Here is a 6866-nt window from a genome sequence, read left to right on the forward strand (position 1 = left end):
CGCGGGGGGACGGCTCCGCGCCCCGCCCGGGGGTCCCGCCGCCTCCTCGGGGGATGCTCCGCGCACCTGTGGCTTTGGGAACCGGGGGCAGCTGCATTCCGGGGCGGGGGGCAGTGTGTGTTTGTATGTGAGCGTGTATGAGCGTAAGGGTTTTTTGGGGGGAAAAAAGCCCGAAGCAGGCACCCGGCGCCTCCCCTGCGCGGAGCACGCTGCTGCCCTTGCCTTCAGCAAGCGCTGGTGTTTGGGGCTGCTGGAAGTCGGGGTGCTCGGCGTGATGCATAGGAAAGTTGCATTCCGGATGGTTAAAACCCCACAGCTGCCCCCCAGGTCAGCTTGTGGAGCCGGGCTGGACAGAAACTTTGAGCAGCGAGGCCTCGGCGCTGGCTGGAGAGCAGAATTTCTGTGCTGAGAAAAAATCCTGAGGTTTCAGTATTGTTCTTTGTTCCATTTTTCTGGGACAAACGCAGGGGCTTTTAAAAAGTCTCCTGGAAAGTTAAGGCAAGAGAGAGCTCCTGCTCCCAAGGCAGGCTAGCTCGCTGCTAGGGTGCAGGAGACTGATGGCTTTTGGCGTTTCCAAGCAGAGAGATGAATCTGGATTTCCCAAATCCCATCCTTTTCTCCCTTCCCTGAAAAATGTTATTTTGAGCTTGAGACACCCGCCTGGTGCTTTCTAGCAGAGAGTGTCCCACTGGTTATGGCTCTGGTCTTCTATCCCCCACCTCCTATTCTGGTAGCTGCAGGTGAGTGTGAGCTGCACGCCTGGCTCTGCAGATCCACCCTGTGTCACACTTGGATGTTTATTATGTATTTATTATATTTATTTATTACCAGTTACTGTTTCTGCCTGGATGCTGTGTTAGTTCTGAGCTTGGTGGGGAGTGCAGCCACGGCAAATGGAGCTGGAAGCAGAGCAGCGAGCTCCGTGTGTCACAGAGAATGCTCTTAAACCCTCGGCTGCTTGTCTTGCTGCATCCAGCAAGGACCATCTGCAGGCTTTCCCCAGGGCACCTTTTATCTCCAGCCCATCTCGTATCTTAGAGGGATCCTCCTGCCAGGGTCGGCCTGGGTTCCAAGTGTGCTGAACTGGTGTTACACTGGAGGGAAGGCAGCACAGGGTCCCTGGAGCTGCATCTCCCACCCCCAGCTCTGCACGTGGATAGCCCAGGGCAAGTGCAGGGAGCCTGGCTGGCCCTGCTGCTTAGGGTAGCAGTGAATTGAGGAGGAACAAATTTTGGGATAAAGGTGAGAGCAGGTTTCACCCGTTGGGAGCATCCTTGGGGCAGCAAGGACTAGGGAGGGGGAAAAGCAGCGGAGTCAGGTATGGATGGACGTGTAAAGCCTGATCCAAGTGCTCACCACTTAGCTCCTGCTCGGTGCAACTTACTGCTACAGGCACACCTATCCTGCTGGAATCTACTTCCCCCTACTCTTCCCAGGAGCATCAGCTGCCTCCTACTTATTTAAGCAATTCTTTAATGTGAATCACCTGGGGGCTCAGCTCCAGCCCATGACCCAGGCAGTGGGGTTGTAAAACCTAAGAGGGAGTAAGGGATGCTCTTTCAGAGATCTTCTCGCCACCCTTAGGAGCGGGATGTGAGGTCTAAATCCCTCCTGCAACGGGTTCACGTGTACAGGTGCTGCTGTGGTTGTGGGAGCTGGCTCGCTCGGTGGCTGGTGCTTGCCAGCAGCCATGTGCCAGAACTGGTTGGGAAAAACTTTCTTGTTGGCAGCAGAGTTAAGGATCAAGGCATGAATGAAAGGAAAAGCAGGTTTTTGAGGAAGTCAGCAGGGCTCGCTGTAGCAGGCCCTGCCCAGGGTAGAAATCAAGCCCCTTTGTCATGCTGTAAGGACACCATGGTGACATGCAGAAGGAATAATGCTATCTGCAAAGCAGTGGCACATGAAATAGGGGCAAAGTGACATGACCAAGGCACTCAGGAGGTTTGTGGCAGGCTCAAGTCCACCCTGCTCCCTGCCACCAGCACCCCAATCCTTGCGTGAAATTACTTAGGTGGGGCTTTGACATGGCCACAAGCCCAGGAAAACCTCTGCCCTGCTGCTGTGTCCTCCATGGCATTGTCTGTTCAAGGGAGCTTTCAACCAGTGGTGGACAGCTACCGTGGGTATTCTCAAGCCTCTGAGGTGGGGGGAGATGGAAACCCAGAGCTGTTACTGAAAGAGGCTGACGTGTAGCTGTGCTCTCATTTTTAGGGAAAGGAGATGCCCCAGGTCTCCTTTACCAGGATGTGCCAGCACTTTACACGGTGCATGTGGGAGTGTGCCAGTGGAGAAGATTTCTGCCGGGGAGGGGGCTGGGGGAGGTGACAAAGGGCACTGCTGGACAGATTAAGCCCACACAGCAGAGCTTAAATCTGCTTAAAGCCTTTAAGGGAGGATCTGAGCTCATTCTCATTTTTCATGCCGAGATTTGCCTGCGAAACCAAGCTGAGAGGTGGATGAGGTGCTCAGCCAGAGGGGAACAGCTGACCTCGAGGATGGGTTTCAGGCTGTGGGGATGTCCCCTAGGTCTTATACTAGCCCATACAGTGGGGCACTTTATGTCTGGACTTTGTGCTAGGTTTAGGGATTGAATCATATTGGGATAGCCCAGACTGAGGGTTCGGGGCTGTTTTGGTCCTGGATGCCTCTGGGAGTGTTGCAAAAAAAGCAATGGGAAACAGGCAAAGGGTGTTTGTGGGACATGGGTATGGAAGAGTTAACACGGAAGGACCAGGCTCTTCGATCTGGTGCTTGAGAGGGATTAACTCAGCCTGGAGCAGGTGCAGGGAAAAGGGCTCTGAAGCTGCTCAGAGGGATGGAGAGCTATTATACAAGGCTATAAAAGCCCAGTGAAACAAAGGCAGAGAGGGGATGTGCTTGCTGACTACAAATACATCCTACGGGTGAACTCCAGGCAGGCAGAAGAGCGATTTAAAGTGGGGGCAGTGTTGGTGCTGGGGTGTGAATTCATTCAGTTTAGCTTAGGAGGCTTATCTAGAGGCTCTGCAACTGTGTCACATCAGAGGAGGGTAGGAGAGGGTGAATCGCACATCACCTCTCTTGCAAGGTGCTTGGCTGTGATATAAGGAGGTCTTAACGTTTGTCAGTGTAGGAGGCCGGGACTCTGTGGTCCAGACACCCTGTCCTGGTGTCTCCTTTGGGAAGGGCTGTGTTAGCCAAGCAGATCTCACCATCTTCCTGATGTGGGACCAGACCAGCCATGAAGCAGATGAAGCCCAGCTGAGATAATTTTTTATCTTTGATTATGCCTCAAAAAACTGAATCCATCTCTCCCTTGCCCAGTTGCTGCGTGGATTAATAACAAAGCATCCACACTTTAAAGAAGGCTTTGGCTCTGATCCCAAGAGGAGATTTAGACAGTGTTCGTGCTGGGGTATGATGTTACGGAGAACGGGTGCATCCTCTAAATCTGCTCACGCTTGTGCATTAATTATTGGATATTTTTGGCTGCCCAGAGATGCCAAGATTCCTCTCCTAATGCTTTCTCCAAGCAGGGCAGCATCAGGTTAATACAGAGAGGAGGAGAAGGATGCAGCTGTGCCTTGAAGGCTGGGATCAGGCGCTCCTTCTCTTCCTCCTCACTAATCTCCAGAGGTGTCAAGTCCTTTCTCTGCAGATGTCGAGAGGTGAAACCCCTTCCACAGAGAAGCCTCCTCAGCCCACACAGAGGTGTTTGTTGTCCTCTGCTCGTGCCGTGGTGGTGTGGGGCACACTTGGGCACCATTTACTCCCTTATGTCTTCACCTTCACCTGCTCTTCTGAGGGGCTGTGGGGCACAAGGACTCAACTCTGGGCTTGCACTGACCTGCTCCAGGCCAGACGGTGCTCCTGCATCTCCCAGCCCCGCGGGCAGTGTCACGGGTGGGGAATGAGGGGCGGTGATTACTCCAGCTCTGCTCACTTCCAGTTGATTACCCAGGGAGAAAGGGCCAGGCTCTGGGCACTGCAGAAAATGGACACAGACCCAGTGGCTTCATGGAAGCTACATTTTTCACCAGTCAAGCATCTGTCTGGCTGTGTTAACCCTTTACCTGCTCTGAGCTTTCCCCTTCACACCATGGAGACTTTTCACCCATAGCTTATTCCTACTAAATTGGCTTACACTTTAGGAGGCACCCCTTCGACATAGGGGTGACTTCTTGAGGTCATGGAGGGGAATAGGAATGGTTGCCATTGAGTTTTTCACCCTTTCTGGGAAAAAATCCTTTCTGTTCCACACTCTGTGGCCAAGAAGACTTCACAGTTTTTACTCTTCTGCATGATGCATTAGTTTTTCAGCCAATATTGCAGATCCTCATGCTTTGGGGATCTTCCTGGACTGGGGATGTGACAGATGATACCCCTGCAAAGCCGTGCTGGGAGCCTGCGGGGTTTGCAGCATCTAGGTCAGAGACTGGCTCCTTTGGGCCTGGTCCAGCCCTTCAGAGGGGCTGGACTGAGCTCCTCAGCCCCTGCCTGCAGTTTTGTGTCCCAGTTCAATAACACTTTGATGCATTTTGCCTTAAAATACTCCTCTGGCAGAGAAAAGCTCTCCCCGCCCCTTGGTTTGCCCTTGTGCAAAAATGACCAGTTTTAGTCCTCCCACCGTCCATCTGAGCATCATCTCTGTTCCCTCCTGTCCTGTGACTTCAATCCATTGGGAATGAAGGTTAAAGGGAGAGGGGACTATAAAGCATCCCAACCACCTTAAGTCTGCCCTGTGCTGGGAGGCTGGAGACCTTACTGTGAAGCTCTGAAATGCTATGTGGGAGAGGGCTCCTTCTCCCTACCATGCAGGGGCTTTCTCAGCTTATCAGAGCCCCCAGCAGAAGACAGATGGGTTGGAAAGGTCATGAGGGTGGTCAGAGGGCTGGAGCACCTCCACTATGAAAACAGGCTTAGGGAGTTGGAGTTGTTCAGCCTGGAGGAAAGAAGGCTTCAAGGAGACCTCAGAGCACCTTCCAGTGCCTAAAGGGGCTGCAAGAGAGCTGAGACATTTTAAAGGGCATGGAGTGATAGGGGGAATGGCTTCACACTGTCACAGGGTGGTTTAGATTAGATGTTAGAAAGAAATTATTTCCTCTGAGGGTGGTGAGGCACTGGTACAGGTTGCCCAGAGAAGCTGTGGATGCCCCATCCCTGGAAGTGTTTAAGGCCAGGTTTGATGGGGCTTTGAGCAACTTGGTCTAGTGAAAGATGTCTCGTGGCAGAGGGGCTGGAACTAGATCATCTGTAAGGTCCTTTCCAACCCGAACCATTTTATGGTTCTATGATTTTATGAAAATTGCCCCTTGCCTGTCTGCAGCTCATCCTTACGTGAGGGAGCCTGCAGCCCTGGTTGATTCCTTCAAGGTTTATCCTGCAATCTGGACATAGCTATCAAACAAGGCTGCAGCAGACCAGGGCAGGGCTGTGCTGTGCTTTTACCATCAGGGAAAGGGACACAGAATATTGCTTCCTATGTAGCTACAGCATGACAGGCAGCAGCAGGTCTCCCTGAGCTCCGGGTGAAAAGGGCAAAGCTTCAGCTCTGCTCCTGCCTGACCTTCCCTTAAACCACGATGCACTGTGTTTTTGTGGTGTAGCTGGGGTGGTTTTGTTACATCTCCAAATAATCCATACAGTGATTTCTCTGGGTGACAAAAGGCTTCCCTCCCTTGCAGCAAGCACCCTCCATCCCAGTTTTCATCACATTTTGACTGGTTCGAGCTTCCCTGCCTCCATGGCGCAGGATGCAGGTGGGTCTGGTTGACTCAATCCCTTTACAGCCCCTCCTGGGCTGTTCCACCATTTTTTCCAGTCCTGTATAGAGATGAAGGATGCATGTCTGTTTGTCTCTCAGGGTTTGGGGTTCATTTGTTTTATTTTTTCTGAGGCGCACCCTAGTAATCAAAAGCTTCGTATGAAGTGTTTGCAGGCTTGTTGCTCCCAAATCCTTGAAGAGCTGGTCCTACCAGTTGTCTGAGCATATGTAAATACTGTGAGGATAGCTTAGGGGTGATTAAGGGAGGTGATTTCTCTGCTGAACAAAGGGGAAGCCTTGATTTGATAAAAGCTGCAGCTGCAAACTCTACTTTTTCAGAGCCAGACCACCGCTGCTGCATGAGTGCAGGGTGGGGATGGGGATGGTTGCTGCTGGCTGCTTGCCCAGTAATTGGTGCCTTTGGCTTCCTGGCAGGTCTTCATGCAGGAGCAGGAGAGTGATGATTTGTTGCATCTAACACGGGGCTGTGTCAGGTTCCTGTCCCATGCAGGGGAGTGGAACTCCTCCCTGTGTCACAAGGTACATCTCATGCATACTCTGTGACTCGCTGCTCCAGCTCAGAGCTGCTGCAGCATGAGGGAATCTAAAAGGATACATGAGCTCTAAAAGAGCAAGGACTTGCAGCAAGGTAATGTCTGGGAGACGAGGAGGGAGCTTAATCCTGATCCCAGAGTGCTGTGCTCAGCCCACACTCTCCGGCTTGCTGCTCAACATGCATTAGGAGCATGCTCTGAGCCACCTCCTGAAGACAAGCCGGACCTGCTTCGTGCAGAGAATCCAGACAGACATCAGAGCAGTGATGGACATTTTTATTCACGTGAGAGCAGGGTGATGGATCTGGCTGCCAGCTGTGGTAGCAGGAGCAAGCACCAGCCATGCTGGACTGCAGCAAAGCAGTAGGTCTCCAAAAGAGGAGGAATCCTCATCTCAAAAGTGAGAGGTGTACCTGTCCACAGCAGAGGGTGTTGGACTTCATGACCTTTAAGATCCCCTCCAACCCAAACCATTCCATGACTTTATGATCTGGAACACTGAGTGGAGAAAACGTGCAGTGCTCAGCATCTCATCCATCTCCCCGGAGGGGGAGGAAAGCTCATGCCTA

Source organism: Corvus brachyrhynchos, unplaced genomic scaffold (assembly GCF_000691975.1).
Source record: "Corvus brachyrhynchos isolate BGI_N302 unplaced genomic scaffold, ASM69197v1 scaffold44, whole genome shotgun sequence".
Taxonomy (NCBI): Eukaryota; Metazoa; Chordata; class Aves; order Passeriformes; family Corvidae; genus Corvus; species Corvus brachyrhynchos.